This window comes from Rhinatrema bivittatum, chromosome 2 (genome assembly GCF_901001135.1).
Source record: "Rhinatrema bivittatum chromosome 2, aRhiBiv1.1, whole genome shotgun sequence".
Taxonomy (NCBI): Eukaryota; Metazoa; Chordata; class Amphibia; order Gymnophiona; family Rhinatrematidae; genus Rhinatrema; species Rhinatrema bivittatum.
The window spans coordinates 130,349,233-130,364,386 of NC_042616.1; positions in this window are offsets into that span (position 1 = coordinate 130,349,233).

Genomic DNA, 15,154 nt, shown 5'->3' on the forward strand with positions numbered 1-15,154 from the left:
TGTATGAAAAACTGATTACCATGTGGTATTAACAAACAGGAGGACCTTGCAAGACTGGAAGATTGGGCATCCAAATGGCAGATGAAATTTAATGTGGACAAGTGCAAGGTGTTGCATATAGGGAAAAATAACCGTTGCTGTAGTTACACGATGTTAGGTTCCATATTAGGAGCTACCACCCAAGAAAAAGATCTAGGAATCATAGTGGATAATACTTTAAAATCGTCGGCTCAGTGTGCTGCAGCAGTCAAAAAAGCAAAAAGAATGTTAGGAATTAGTAGAAAGGGAATGGTTAATAAAACAGAAAATGTCATAATGCCTCTATAATCGCTCCATGGTGAGACCACACCTTGAGTACTGTGTACAATTCTGGTAATTGCCAGGTTCTAGTGGCCTGGTTTTGGCCTCTGTTGGAAACAGGATGCTGGGCTTGATGGACCCTTGGTCTGATCCAGCATGGCAATTTCTTATGTTCTTATGTTCTTAATATCAAAAAATGAAAAACCGTTGGAGCAGAAGCAACTTACGCTCACCAGCCGACGGTTGGCGCGCGCTTCCCCGGCACAGCAGCAAATGGCCATTGTACTGCCCGCCTACAGCTCCACCCCCTAGACCACCCCTTTCTTTGAAAATGCATGCGGCGCTCGCAAGGCCTGGCCAAATGAGTAACCCCCAGGATTTACGCACACTGGGCATTTAAAATATACCTGTAATTGCACTAACCACATCCTCTGGCAACAAATTCCAGAGCTTAATTATGTATTGAGTGAAAAAGAATTTTCTCCCATTAGTTTTAAATGTGCCCCATGCTAACTTCATGGAGTGCCCCCTAGTCCTTCTATTATCTGAAAGAGTAAATAACCAATTCATATTTACCCGTTCTAGACCTCTCATGATTTTAAAAACCTCTATCATATGCTCCCTGAGCCATTTCTTCTCCAAGCTGAACAGCCCTAAGCTATTTAGCCTTTCCTCATAGGGGAGCTGTTCCTTCCCCTTTATCATTTTGTTCACCCTTCTCTATATATTCCCCAGTGCAACTTTCTTTTTAGATGCGGCGACCAGAATTGTACACAGTATTCAAGGTGTGGTCTCACCATGGAGCGATACAGAGGCATTATAACATTTTCCGTTTTATTAACCATTCCCTTCCTAATAATTCCTAACATTCTATTTGCTTTTTTGACTGTCACAGTACACTGAGCCGACAATTTCAATGTATTATCCACTATGACACCTAGATCTTTTCCTGGGTCGTAGCTCCTAATATGGAACCTAACATTGTGTAACTACAGCATAGATTATTTTTCCCTATATGCATCATCTTGCACTTGTCCACATTAAATTTCATCTGCCATTTAGATGCCCAATCTTCCAGTCTCGTAACGTCCTCCTGCAATTTATCACAATCCACTTGTGATTTAACTACTCTGAATAATTTTGTATCATCTGCAAATTTGATTACTTCACTCGTCAAATCCTTTCCAGATCATTTATAAATATATTGAAAAGCCCCAGTCCAAATACAGATCCCTGAGGCACTCCATTGTTTACTCTTTTCCACTGAGAAAATTGACCATTTAATACTGCTCTCTGTTTCCTGTCTTTTAATCAGTTTGTAATCCATGAAACGACATCACCTCCTATCCCATGACTTTTTAGTTTTCTTAAAAGTCTCCTGAGGGACATTGTCAAACACCTTTTGAAAATCCAAAAACACTACATCTCTGGTTTACCTTTATCCAAATGTTTATTAACCCCTTCAAAAAATGAAGCAGATTTGTGAGGCAAGACTTCCCTTGGGTAAATCCATGCTGACTGTGTTCCATTCAACCATGTCTTTCTATATGCTTTGTGATTTGGATCTTTAAAATAGTTTCCACTATTTTTCCTGGCACTGAAGTCAGGCTCACTAGTATATAGTTTCCCGTATTTCCCCTGGAGCCCTTTTTAAATATTGGGGTTACATTGGCCACCCAGTAGAGACTTCTTTCTTAGGAATTTATCCAAACCTTTTTTAAACCCAACTAAGCTAACTTCCCTAACCATGTCCCCTGGCAATGAATTTTAAAGCTTAATTGTGCATTAAATGAAAAATAATTTTCTCCAATTTGTTTTAAGTCTGCTACTTGCCAACTTCATGGCATGCCCTCTCGTCCTGTTATCTGAAAGAGTAAATAACTGATTCATTTTTACCCATTCAAGACTTTCATGATTTTTTAGAACTCTATCATAGAGTGTTTAAGAACATAACAACATAAGAAATTGCCATGCCCATCAAGCCCAGTATCCTGTTTCCAACAGAGGCCAAACCAGGTCACAAGAACCTGGCAATTATCCAAACACTAAGAAGATCCCATGCTACTGATACAATTAATACAGTGGCTATTCCCTAAGTAAACTTGATTAATAGCTGTTAATGGACTTCTCCTCCAAGAACTTATCTAAACCTTTTTTGAACCCATCTACACTAACTGCACTAACCACATCCTCTGGCAACAAATTCCAGAGCTTTATTGTGTGTTAAGTGAAAAAGAATTTTCTCCGATTAGTCTTAAATGTGCTACTTGCTAACTTCATGGAATGCCCCCTAGTCCTTCTATTATTCGAAAGTGTAAATAACAGAGTCACATCTACTCGTTCAAGACCTCTCATGATCTTAAAGACCTCTATCATATCCCCCCTCAGCCGTCTCTTCTCCAAGCTGAACAGCCCTAACCTCTTCAGCCTTTCCTCATAGGGGAGCTGTTCCATCCCCTTTATCATTTTGGTTGCCCTTCTCTGTACCTTCTCTATTGCAACTATATCTTTTTTGAGATGTGGCGACCAGAATTGTACACAGTATTCCAGGTGCGGTCTCACCATGGAATGATATAGAGGCATTATGACATTTTCCGTTTTATTAACCATTCCCTTCCCTCATGAGAGGCTTCTACGAAAACTAAAAAGTCATGGGATAGGAGGCGATGTCCTTTCGTGGATTACAAGCTGGTTAAAAGACAGGAAACAGAGAGTAGGATTAAATGGTCAATTTTCTCAGTGGAAAAGGGTAAACAGTGGAGTACCTCAGGGATCTGTACTTGGACCGGTGCTTTTCATGATATATATAAATGATCTGGAAAGGAATACGACGAGTGAGGTTATCAAATTTGCAGATGATACAAAATTATTCTGAGTAGTTAAATCACAAGCAGACTGTGATACATTGCAGGAGGACCTTGCAAGACTTGAAGATTGGGCATCCAAATGGCAGATGAAATTTAATGTGGACAAGTGCAAGGTGTTGCATATAGGGAAAAATAACCGTTGCTGTAGTTATACGATGTTAGGTTCCATATTAGGAGCTACCACCCAAGAAAAAGATCTAGGAATCATAGTGGATAATACTTTAAAATCGTCAGCTCAGTGTGCTGCAGCAGTCAAAAAAGCAAATAGAATGTTAGGAATTATTAGGAAGGGAATGGTTAATAGAACGGAAAATGTCAGAATGCCTCTATATCGCTCCATGGTGAGACCACACCTTGAATACTGTGTACAATTCTGGTTGCCACATCTCAAAAAAGATATAGTTGCGATGGAGAAGGTACAGAGAAGGGCAACCAAAATGATAAAGGGGATGGAACAGCTTCCCTATGAGGAAAGGCTGAAGAGGTTAGGGCTGTTCAGCTTGGAGAAGAGACGGCTGAGGGGGGATATGATAGAGGTCTTTAAGATCATGAGAGGTCTTGAACGAGTAGATGTGACTCGGTTATTTTCACTTTCGAATGATAGAAGGGCTAGGAGGCATTCCATGAAGTTAGCAAGTAGCACATTTAAGACTAATCGGAGAAAATTCTTTTTCACTCAACGCACAATAAAGCTCTGGAATTTGTTGCCAGAGGATGTGGTTAGTGCAGTTAGTGTAGCTGGGTTCAAAAAAGGTTTGGTTAAGTTCTTGGAGGAGAAGTCCATTAATAGCTATTAATCAATTTTACTTAGGGAATAGCCACTGCTATTAATTGCTTCAGTAGCATGGGATCTTCTTAGTGTTTGGGTAATTGCCAGGTTCTTGTGGCCTGATTTTGGCCTCTGTTGGAAACTGGATGCTGGGCTTGATGGACCCTTGGTCTGACCCAGCATGGCAATTTCTTATGTTCTTATATTCTTATGACTAATAGAAGGACTAGGGGGGATTCCATAAAGTTAGCAAGTAGCACATTTAAGACTAATCAGAGAAAATTCTTTTTCACTCAACGCACGATAAAGCTCTGGAATTTGTTGCCAGAGGATGTGGTTAGTGCAGTTAGTGTAGCTGGGTTCAAAAAAGGTTTGGATAAGTTCTTGGAAGAGAAGTCCATTAACTGCTATTAATCAAGTTTACTTAGGGAATAGCCACTGCTATTAATTGCATCAGTAGCATGGGAAGTTCTTGGTGTTTGGGTAATTGCCAGGTTCTTGTGGCCTGGTTTGGCCTCTGTTGGAAACAGGATGCTGGGCTTGATGGACCCTTGCTCTGACCCAGCATGGCAATTTCTTATGTTCTTATGTTCTTATGAGTATCCTGTGTAATATGCTTTTTTGGGGGAAGATTTTACATCTGACTGTTGTTTCTCTCCATGACTCAGTTGTTTTGGTTTCCCTTTCTTGTACTCTTTTGAATTCTGTTGGATTTCCCATTATATAGGGGCTCAGTTCTAGTTTTGGTTTAATATTCACAGGAGGAATTACTTCCCTCAGAAGGAACCTGGAAGGATGACTTGCAGTTGTCCAAAGGGAGAAGGAGAGAGAGAGAGAGTGGAAAATAGGAAACTTTATGGATCTCCACAAGGGGTTCACTTATATCTACTGAAGACAATTAGAGGAGTAAAACTAGTATCATCCAGGTAACATTCTAGGGGAGAAAAAGGGAAAAGATCTACTAGAGAGGTAGGAGACAAATTACTGTTTATTTGGATATATTTGCAATGGACTACAAAAGCAATTTTCCATCTACATGGGAAGGAAGGCAATTCTTGTTCTACACCATGCAGGATGGGAGGATTAAATTCAGAACTGGGAAAATTGGTTAGGGTGATTGTATGATTTGACAACAGGAGAGAAGTCACAAATGTATTAAGATGTAAAGGTGAGACATCATGATTGGCAAAACACAGCTGTAAAGAACATTTTAATCATTGCACCATATTTCCAGCATAGTCATTGCTGCAGTGTAAGCCTCAAAGAGATAATCAGTGATGTTTACATATAAACTGCTAACTGGGATGTAGACTAAAGCAATGCACGGACCCTAGAAGATCTTTCTTCCCCTGCTCAGGGAATCATGGACACTCAGATAATTAAACATCATGGGAAAACTCAACCTTGAGAAACTGTGGTCAAGGTCTGGTTCTTAGGACCTTATCTGGGACTATCAGCCCAGAGATTATATATCCATGTCCAAAGGTTATTCTCAAGCTACTCCTCTATCTGTGGATGTGTTCCTTGGTACTGGGGTCCTGAAATGGTCTCAACCTTCAGGCTTGGAAAAGCAAGTATCCCAGGTGGACTAAAAGGCTCTTAGATGAAGTAGAAATCCTGTCCCAGACAATATCTGAGGTTCAGATGTATTTCATATTCTCCAAACTCACCCTCCTCATCTCCTGGGACAGAGACTCTAGATGAATACAGCTTCTAACTCTGACTTCTCATTTCCAGATGGCAACTTGGGATCATTCAGAGTGAAAGGTCCAGGCAGCAGGGAAAAAATAACTCCTCTTTTTTCCTCACTCTTGGAGAGGAAAGGAAGCAGCAAATGTTTTACAAAAACAAATAAGAACAATTCTTTCACAAATGTAGCCCCTCTTCTGATAGTTAACCTGGAAGGCCTGGGTCACACAGGGTCCTGGGTCTAAATTTACTCTCAGTCCCACAGCCCCAGGGTTAGGATTCTTCCAATCTGTGTGTGTGCGCGGGGGGATCCCTCCAAGGCCCAAAGTGTGGGGATGACCCTCTCCAGAGGGATTTCTCTTTTCACTTTATGTTGGAGGGATGTGAGTTCCAAATAAATACTCTGTTTTTCTCAGGATGGGTATCCAAATGAACTTTACAGCAGACATTCTTCAAAACAAGCTTGTGGTAGTGTATACACTAGTTCTTGACACAGAAAATGGTCATTTCAGTTCTCCAACTCTGTGCAAGTGTCCCTCAGTAGAAGGGCCAGGGTATGAACTTACCCTCCAGGGCAAGGAAAAGTAAGCATTCCCAAATGGACAGGGGTATCCTAATGAGGAGCAGAAATCCCCTTCCAAAAACTGCAGGTCAGAAAAGGAAATCAAGCACTGCATGACTCTCAAATGTATCTCTTCTACCCTTGGTCTGCAGATGTAGCAAGAAATCTTACTCACAGTTCCTTTTAGGTAACACACAGGATCTTTCAGATGACAGGTCCTGGCAGCAGAGAACAACTAGCTCTTCCAATTTTTCCCACTCTAGGGCAGAAAGGGTGGCAGCAAAAATCTTCCTCAAAGATCCACATAAAGCAAAGTCCTTATACAAATGTACAAAACTCCTCTGCAATAGGTCACCACTGGCTTACAACCATGGATTGTGAGATGGAGTGAGTCTAGACCACCTCAGGAAAGGAACTTCCCAGAAATCCCTTCCTGGGCCAAGAACTAGGGGTCTCACAAGAAACTCCAAAAATCATGAAACATCCCAGGAATACAACACTGGAGACAACTCATTCAGAAAGGTGATGTACTGGAAGAGGGTAAGTCTCTCACTTATCTTAGATTACCGACCATGATGCCTAGCCCTGAAGTAGGCAAAACCTCAAATTATGGAAAACTCCTGCTACCAACAACTCCAAACATCTGCACTACCACACTGATTTTATGACTAAGCCTGCTTCTTTACAGGCAGAGGGGCGGACTTCTCCAGCAGCCTCACTGGAAGTGCTGTTCCTGAAATGGTATGCTCCTCCTTCTACTGCCTAAATCCTTCTAGCCCAAGGTTTGGAACTATGGTCATCTAGAGTTGATCCAAGGAGTCACCACACAAAAATGCTCAGTCACTAGAACAGAGTCACCTCATCTATCCACTGGGTGTGAGTTGCAACAAAAGAGCTTCTCACATCCTAATCCTTCCCAGAGGTCATGGTATTCTTCCTCCCTCAGCAAAGACTTTGGGATCCAGAAAAAAAACACCATAAGGCAAAATCCAAAAATTTCTTTAACAAAACTGCAAAAAACCTTGAGCCATTCTCACCAGCCAGGTTGTAGATTAGAGCAGTAAATGCCTCCTTCCTATCCTAGAGGACACAAGACAATAAGGTCCAGTTTACCTGGAATTATGGGACCAAAGAAAATGGTACTACTTACACTACTAAGTCAAAATGCCACACTAAGCTCTCTTTCTGCCTGCAGTAGAGCAGACATGAGTTCACCTTTTCAGCAGCTTCACTGGGGGTGCTGTTAGGAATGGTACACTCCCTTCCCAAGTTCTAAGCTCATGACCTAGACTAGGCCTATCCCATGAAGATCCCAAGGAGTCACCACAGTAACAGTGTAAATGATGGCAGATAAAAAAAAATGAAAAGGTCTATCTGGTCTGCCCAACAAGTTGTTTCACCTTTCTTGCCTCAGAGTGAATTACATTTATTAACAGGCTCTGTTTATCACTCAACTAGTTTCTAATGCAGACCACCATCTTAAGGCTCACTTGCAGATTGCTTATTTTATTATGAGCTTTCTGTCAGGGACAGTCTCCAAAGTAACAATTAAACTAATAATCATCTAGTCAATTTCATTGTATGGAGGATAACAAAAACAATCTTCTCCATGGTGACAAACTTCCAGAGGGGTAGCCGTGTTAGTTTGCAATAGCAAAAACAGAGGCTGGTGACATCTGATAAAGAGGACTCTGATAGCTTATGCCTCAATAAATCTGTTAGTCTATAACAGGGGTGGGCAGTTCCGGTCCTCGAGGGCCACAAACCAGTCTGGTTTTCAAGATATCCCTAATGAATATGCATGAGAGAAATTTGCATGCACTCTGCCTCAGTTGTATGCAAATCTATGTCATGCATATTCATTAGGATATCCTAAAACCTCGACAGGTTTGTGGCCCTCGAGGACTGGAATTGCCCACCCCTGGTCTATAAGGTTCTACCAGCTTCTGTTTTTGAATTGGCAATTCATTAGAAATAACTTTAGTATTACATTACATATTTATAGCACAGAAAAGACAAAAAAACAAAAGGAGGAAAACCTTATGGATATAATTAATTAAGCCTAATAAGCAGTGAAGTCAATATTCAAAAGTCATTTAGACGGATAACTCACAAGTTATCCATGTAAATGGCAAATGTGGAATATTCAGCCACTTATCCAGCTAAATTATAATAGTTATCTGGCTATAATTTAGCTGGATAAAAATGTGGCATTTCCGGGGGTGTTCTGGGGAGGGGAAGAGTTATCCACAGCAAGCTTACGCTTCCAGCACTCTTACGGGTAGATTTTCAAAGTGGTACGCACGTAAGATACGTGCGTACCCCCCGAAAACCTACCCCAACCCCCCCTACGTGCGCCGAGCCTATTTTGCATAGGCTTGGCGGCGCGCGCAAGCCCCGGGATGTGCGTAAGTCCCGGGGCTTGCAAAAAGGGGCAGTCGGGGGTGTGGCCAGGGGGCGTGGTTAGGGATCGGGGGCGTGTCCTGGGGGCATGTGGGCGGTCCGGGGGCGTGGCCGAGTGCCCCGACACAGCGGCCTGTGTCGGGGCCTGCCGTGCCGGCGCGCGTAAGTTACTACTGCCCAGAGGCAGTAGACACTTCTCCGATAAAGGTAGGGGGGGTCTAGATAGGGCTGGGGGGGTGGGTTAGGTAGGGGAAGGGAAGGGAAGGTGCGGGGGGGGGTGTAGAAAGAAAGTTCCCTCCGAGGCCGCTCCGATTTCGGAGCGGCCTCGGAGGGAACGGGCAGCGTGCGCAGGGCTCGGCGCGCGCAAGTTGCACAAATGTGCACCCCCTTGCGCGCGCCGACCTCGAATTTTATAAGATACGCGCGGCTACGCGCGTATCTTATAAAATCCAGCGTACTTTTGTTCGCGCCTGGTGTGCGAACAAAAGTACGCACGCGCGTATGTTTTTAAAATCTACCTCTTAGAGCAGTACAGAGGCGCTGGGAGTGGGGAGGAGAATCCCTTGTTCCCTGCAATCAAATATAAGGTATCATTAAATCATTAATCATTAAAAGAATAAAACGGGACTGAAAAGAAAATACTTTGATTGAATACACATTGATTCCAGCCTCTGAAGCAGCAGTTTGCAAAACATGGTACCGTGTTGGGCCTGAAGTAACTTAAAAAACGGGGAAGTAGTGCACTTTTTTATGATCACAATTTTTTGAAAATGTTTGAAAAAAATGTCGAAAGATGGACCTTTGATTAAATGTGTGCCCTAGGGATGTGAATTGGGTGCCCAATCGTTCCTGCTTTTGGGATCGTCTGGCCGCGGGAGTTAGCGCGCGCTAACAAAAATAGCAAAAAATAACAAAAAGTAACAAAAATAAACGTTTTTTTGTTAGCGTGCACTAACCCGAAAAACTATTTTTACGAAAAATCGGGGGTAAAATTGAACGTTTCTTTCTTTTAACTGATTTCTAACGAATTTAGAAATATCGTACGATATTTCATTTCATTAGAAAAAAGATTCACATCCCTAGTGTGCCCCACTCATTTATCGATGGAGCATAATTTATGTTCTGAAAGATAATAACTAAGGGGTTTATATGATGGTCCCATAAAATCATTTATAAATTGAAATGTGGCAAATACATTTATTCTGTGTCTTTATTTTCAAATATAGCCAGTTAGGTTAATTGTTATCTGGCTACCTATCCTGCTGTGCTGAGCCAAGCTGGATAACTTTAAGCTTGTATATTCAGTGGAATGCTTATCCTGCTGAATATATGGGACAAGTTATCTGGCTAACTTTAGCCGGATAAGTTGTCCACTAAACGGCCTATTGAATATTGGCCTTTCTATACCATATCTTTTCAATAATGCATTCTGTCAGGATTCTAAAATTTTATCAGTGTTTTGAAACTTTAACGTTTGTAGTGAATTCAGTAGTCACAGATATTTAAAATAATGACAATCTTGATTTCTAACAGTATTCATATATTCCTGAATTCCAGTTTTACGCATCCATACTGCAAACGTTGGTATGTTGTTTTTTCACATTCTATGCACATGTTGGTATTGTTTTCCTTTGCTTACATATTTTGTACATGTAGTAAATGGCCTGTAAACCACATTGACATCTTGTGAGAACGCGATATGAAAATGATTGTTAAATAAATAAAAAAATATACAGTGCCAGTACTAGTACAGGTGCTGCAACACACCATGGTCTCCGTACTAAAGCGGTCCCCATGACCCTGAAGAAATATGCTCCATCTCATGCTGTACATGTTGGTAGCCTGTGAGAAAGGAGGTTGCTCAGGGCAAGCTCTCAACCAGAATTCCCCCCCCCCCCCAAATATTTGTTGGGCTCCCCCATCTCTCTCACCTGAAGGCTGCAGCACTGCATGGCCTGAGTGAGTATATCATGCTTTTTCTAAGCACAAAATATGCAGAAGTGGAAGGGGTAGCTCTTTGAAATGGTGCTGTGAGGTAACTATTCTCTTGCTGCTTTGACACTACCTTGGAGCCTGCTCTTCCTCCTACTGGCATGATCCTGCTACTCCTGTCAAGGTAGATGTTAATCCTTCTGCTGCTGAAGTGCAGTGGGTAGTCAAGTGAGATGGAAGGAGCTCTGGGGTATTTGTGGAGAAAGAAGATGGAAGGAGATCATGGAGTGAGAGTGAAAGAGATAAATGGAGATAACAGGGAAAGCTGGGCGGGGGTAGAGATAGAGGTGCAATGGTTTGCAGAGCAATGGGTGAAAGATAGGAAGGCTCTGGGAGATGGAAGATGAGACTGGAAAAAGAAAGAGGTAAGTGATTGTTACACCTATCGGTCGCAGATAGCTGTGACCTCTCATGCTCACCTCTTTTTTTCCCCGCTCCATCAAGTCTAAGAAGAATGGCAGTATCTGCCAGCTCACGCCGACCTCTCTGGCATTTCCGGGACAGTGTGGGCGCTGCCGGTCGCTATCTTGGACCCATATTTACCTAAGGCATGTGCACGCGCACAAGGGCCTTATTTGAATATGTCATGTCTGGAACCTCGGGGGCGTCCCCACCCAATGACGTCAACCCAATAGCGTATTTAATTAAACCAGCCCTTGCCTTCATCAAGTTAGCAAGGAGTTCCATCTTGCTGTACTCTGCTCATTCAAGGACTTTCTGTTCCTGTTTCAGCTTTGGCAATTGGACGCTCTGAGTACCCGCTCCTCGGGGGCTCCCCTGCATTCTCGGCTATCCGCTCCTCGGAGGGCCTTCCTGCCTGTCTGCTGCTGGATCTGCTTCTCAGATCTTACCCTGCTCCAGGAACCATCCATTGTGAGTACCTCTAAGACATCTTCATTTCTGTACTACACTGAAGACCCTAAGCGGTGTACCCCGATCCTCGGGCCACTACCACCTTTCTTCAGTGAGAGCCTTTCATCCTTCCTGCTCTACATTATTCCTGCTCACCATCTGCATAGAACCACTTCTGGGTTTGGCAACACTATCTACATCAACTGAACAGACTTCCTCGGCGTACCCCGCTCCGCGGGTCACTACCGGATCTGTAACCTGAGGTGACACTCTCGCCAGAGGAGATCCATGGTGCACCCCGCTCCAAGGGACACTACCGGATCTTCTCCACTGTGTCTCATTCTGGGTAATTCCCATTGCTCAGGACTGTACTTCCATATTGCTAATACTGTGGACATTACTTTCTTTTTCCATACAATAAAGTCTCTTTCTTTAGCTGTGTGCCACGCCACTGAGACAATGCCTGCTGATGGTGAGGCTCACAGGGCTCCTCCCTGTGGGCAGAGACATCGCTCATCTCAGCCCAGGGGTTCACATTCTTCCCTGAATATAACAGTGATGAGGGAGCTGAAAGATGAGAGAATGAGAAGAAGGGAGAAAGAGGGTGATGGAGGGTGAGAGTTTGGGAATAGGGGTACTAGAGAGTGGTATATGGATGGTGATACAGAAAAGGCAGATTGCGGAGGTGAAAGAGAAGTGGAATGGAGGACATGGAGGTGAGGGAATACTATAGACCAGGATGTGGAGGGCTGGTGGGTCTAAGAGTCAGAAGAAGGATATGAAGTGCTGAAAGGGAGGTAAGACCAGAAAGGTGAAAATAGCTTGGAGGGTGGAAAGGTCAGAAAGGAGCTCATAGATAACTGGAAGAGGGAAAAACAAAAGGGATGTGCATTTAAAATGAATGAAATATTTGAAACAAAAATAGCCTTTGCCCGAAAATTACCAAATATCAGGTATTTTGTTTGTTTCAAAAATTAAAATAAACAAAAAACGTTGCCTCCCTAGACCCCTCTTCTGCTTTCCTTGGTCTCCTGGAGCCTCTCCCGACTCTGAACCCCCATACCCCATCAATAAGCTGGGGTCTAAATTTTTATATCTATGCTGACGACATTTTTATATCTAAATTTTTATATCTATGCCGATGACATTCAGCTTCTTATACCTATTCTTGGCACTATTGAACAAACATTTAAATTAATAAACATCTATCTCAGAGCCCTCAACCAATTACTATGCCATATGAAATTAGCCCTAAATATGGAAAAAACGGAAATGATTCTCCTTGACAGAAAAGTAAAAGATAGCTTCGCTAGTGCAAATAATACCCTTTTATTACCCAATAATATTAAACTAGTATTATCAAAGACTTAGGAATCACCATCGATTGTCAGCTAAATTTTAAAAAACATATTTCTCTTAAATTACGAGAAGGATATTATAAATTGTTCGTGTTGCGAAAGTTGAAACCGCTTTTAGATGTTAATGATTTCCGATTGGTGCTGCAAGCTTTGATATTTTCATCCTTAAACTATTGTAATTCCCTTCTCTTAGGCCTTCCACAATCTACTTTGCGCCCTTTACAGGTGCTTCAGAACTCTGCAGCAAGGGTTTTAACAAATTGTAAAAAACGTGAACATATCACCCCTGTTTTAATCAATCTGCATTGGCTGCCAATAACACAAAGAATACAGTACAAAACTTGTATACTACACAAAGCGATTTATGGACAAGAAACAGACTGGCTGAATTTTCTAATCCGGTTACATGTCCCGCAGAGATCCTTAAGATCGGCGAATAAAGGACTGCTTCAAATGCCATCTGTGAACTCTGCCCATCTTATATTAATCCGAGAGCGATCCATTTCAATTGCCGGTCCATGCATTTGGAACACTGTGCCTGTGGCACTGCGTTTAGAGTCAGAGTTTAAAGCTTTTAAAAAAGCTCTAAAAACATGGCTTTTTGAACAGGCTTATATTGATTATCTTGAAAAAAAGGACTAATTGGTTTAAAGAAACAGTATTTTTACTTTTGTTTTATGTTAATAATTGATTAGTAATTTTATTTTTTATCATATTTTATTGTACCTTTTAGATATTTTAGTATGATTTTATGATTTTGTAACATGTAAACCGTTGTGATGTATATTATGAACGACGGTATACAAGAATCTTTAAATAAATAAATACCTTGCTGCAGTGAACCAAGCCCAATAAGGCTCCCCAGGCCCCCTGACCCCTCTCCTGCCCTCTACAGATGAGATGTGACTTGGGACCTCCCTGGCCCCCACTTACCTCTTCCATTGGGCATCTTTTAGAAAGGGGCAGAAGTGATCCTTGCTTGGTCCTGTCCCACTGGCATCTCAAAAAATGGCATCAGCTGGCCCTGAGATTGGAACCAAGTATGCCAACAAAGTGACACCAAACAAATGATGCCAGCTGAACCTGAGACTCCCACCACTTTGTTGACATCAACTTGGCACTGGCCTCAGGGTCAGCTGGCACTATATGTAAAGGGGCTCCAGTGGGGCAAGGAGGGAGAGTAGAGGTAGAAGGGTAAGTGGAAGAAAGTTGAGAAAAGAATATACTTGGTGATAAGAATATCATTGGCACCATCATTATTTTTTTCTTCCTGAAGGAGGTGCTCTAGTGTACTTACCTGTAAATTTTGGGATTGACCCCTGATTAACTCTGGGCAGTTTCTATAAGAAGAAAAATAGGATGTGAAATAACAACTATAGCTTTTCTTAGAATAGTCACTTTTGTGATGCTGTATTGTTGCGCTCAGAGGTGGACCCTTGGCCTGAGGCAGTGGAGAGACACCTCCTGATAGCGATCAGAAGGCAACTGCCCCCAGGGGACAGAGCACTGGAGGAGACAGAGGCTTGGATGAGCTTCACCACTGGAAGCCCGAGGTCCCCCCGGAAGGAGCCCATAGGGACCCAGGCCGCTTGGACTTAGGTGGGCCTTGCAGGGTCTCCTGGGAGAGTAGAAGTCTGGCGTGCCCACTGACACAGGGAGAGTGCGATCGGGTTCGAGACTAGAGGTCCGATGGAGCAAGGAGGACAAGAATAGTGTAGGTGATGACAAGGCAAGGAACAGAGCCAGAATCTAGGGATGAAGTCAGTCGAGCAAGGTCAGAGTCCAGAGGTCAGTCCGTGGAATGGTCAACAAGGCAGAGGTCAGATACCGGAGGTCAGACGAGGTCACAGGCAGGCCGAAGTCGGGAGGCAGGCAGCAGGCAGGCAAGCAGGTCAAGGAACAAGCTGAGGTCTTGAGGTAGGCGGCAGGCAGGCAGGCAGGTCAAGGAACAAGCTGAGGTCTTGAGGCAGGCGGCAGGCAGGCAGGCAGGACAAGGAACAAGCTGAGGTCAGTACCTGTAAGACAGTCTGGAGGTACCCTTGGGGAAACGTACATACGAATAAAGGAACAAGGCGAGCAGGAAGTAAGATGCAGGCACAGGACTGGAACAGAAGGATCCTGGAATGAGACTTGGAACTAGACAAGAGCAGGAACAAATGCAGAGGCAATCTAGCAAACAAGCCTTCCCGATTGCCAAGGCAAGAAAGCACAGACAGGAACTTCCTTATATCAGGGGATCAATCAGGGCGCGCCGCGGTGCTGAGGCCCGCCCCTGGCCCTACAATAGGCTGGGCGGTCTGCGTGTGCGGGCATAGGAGTGTGGCCAGCATCAGTGAGGATGCAGAACATCGGCGTGGGGCCT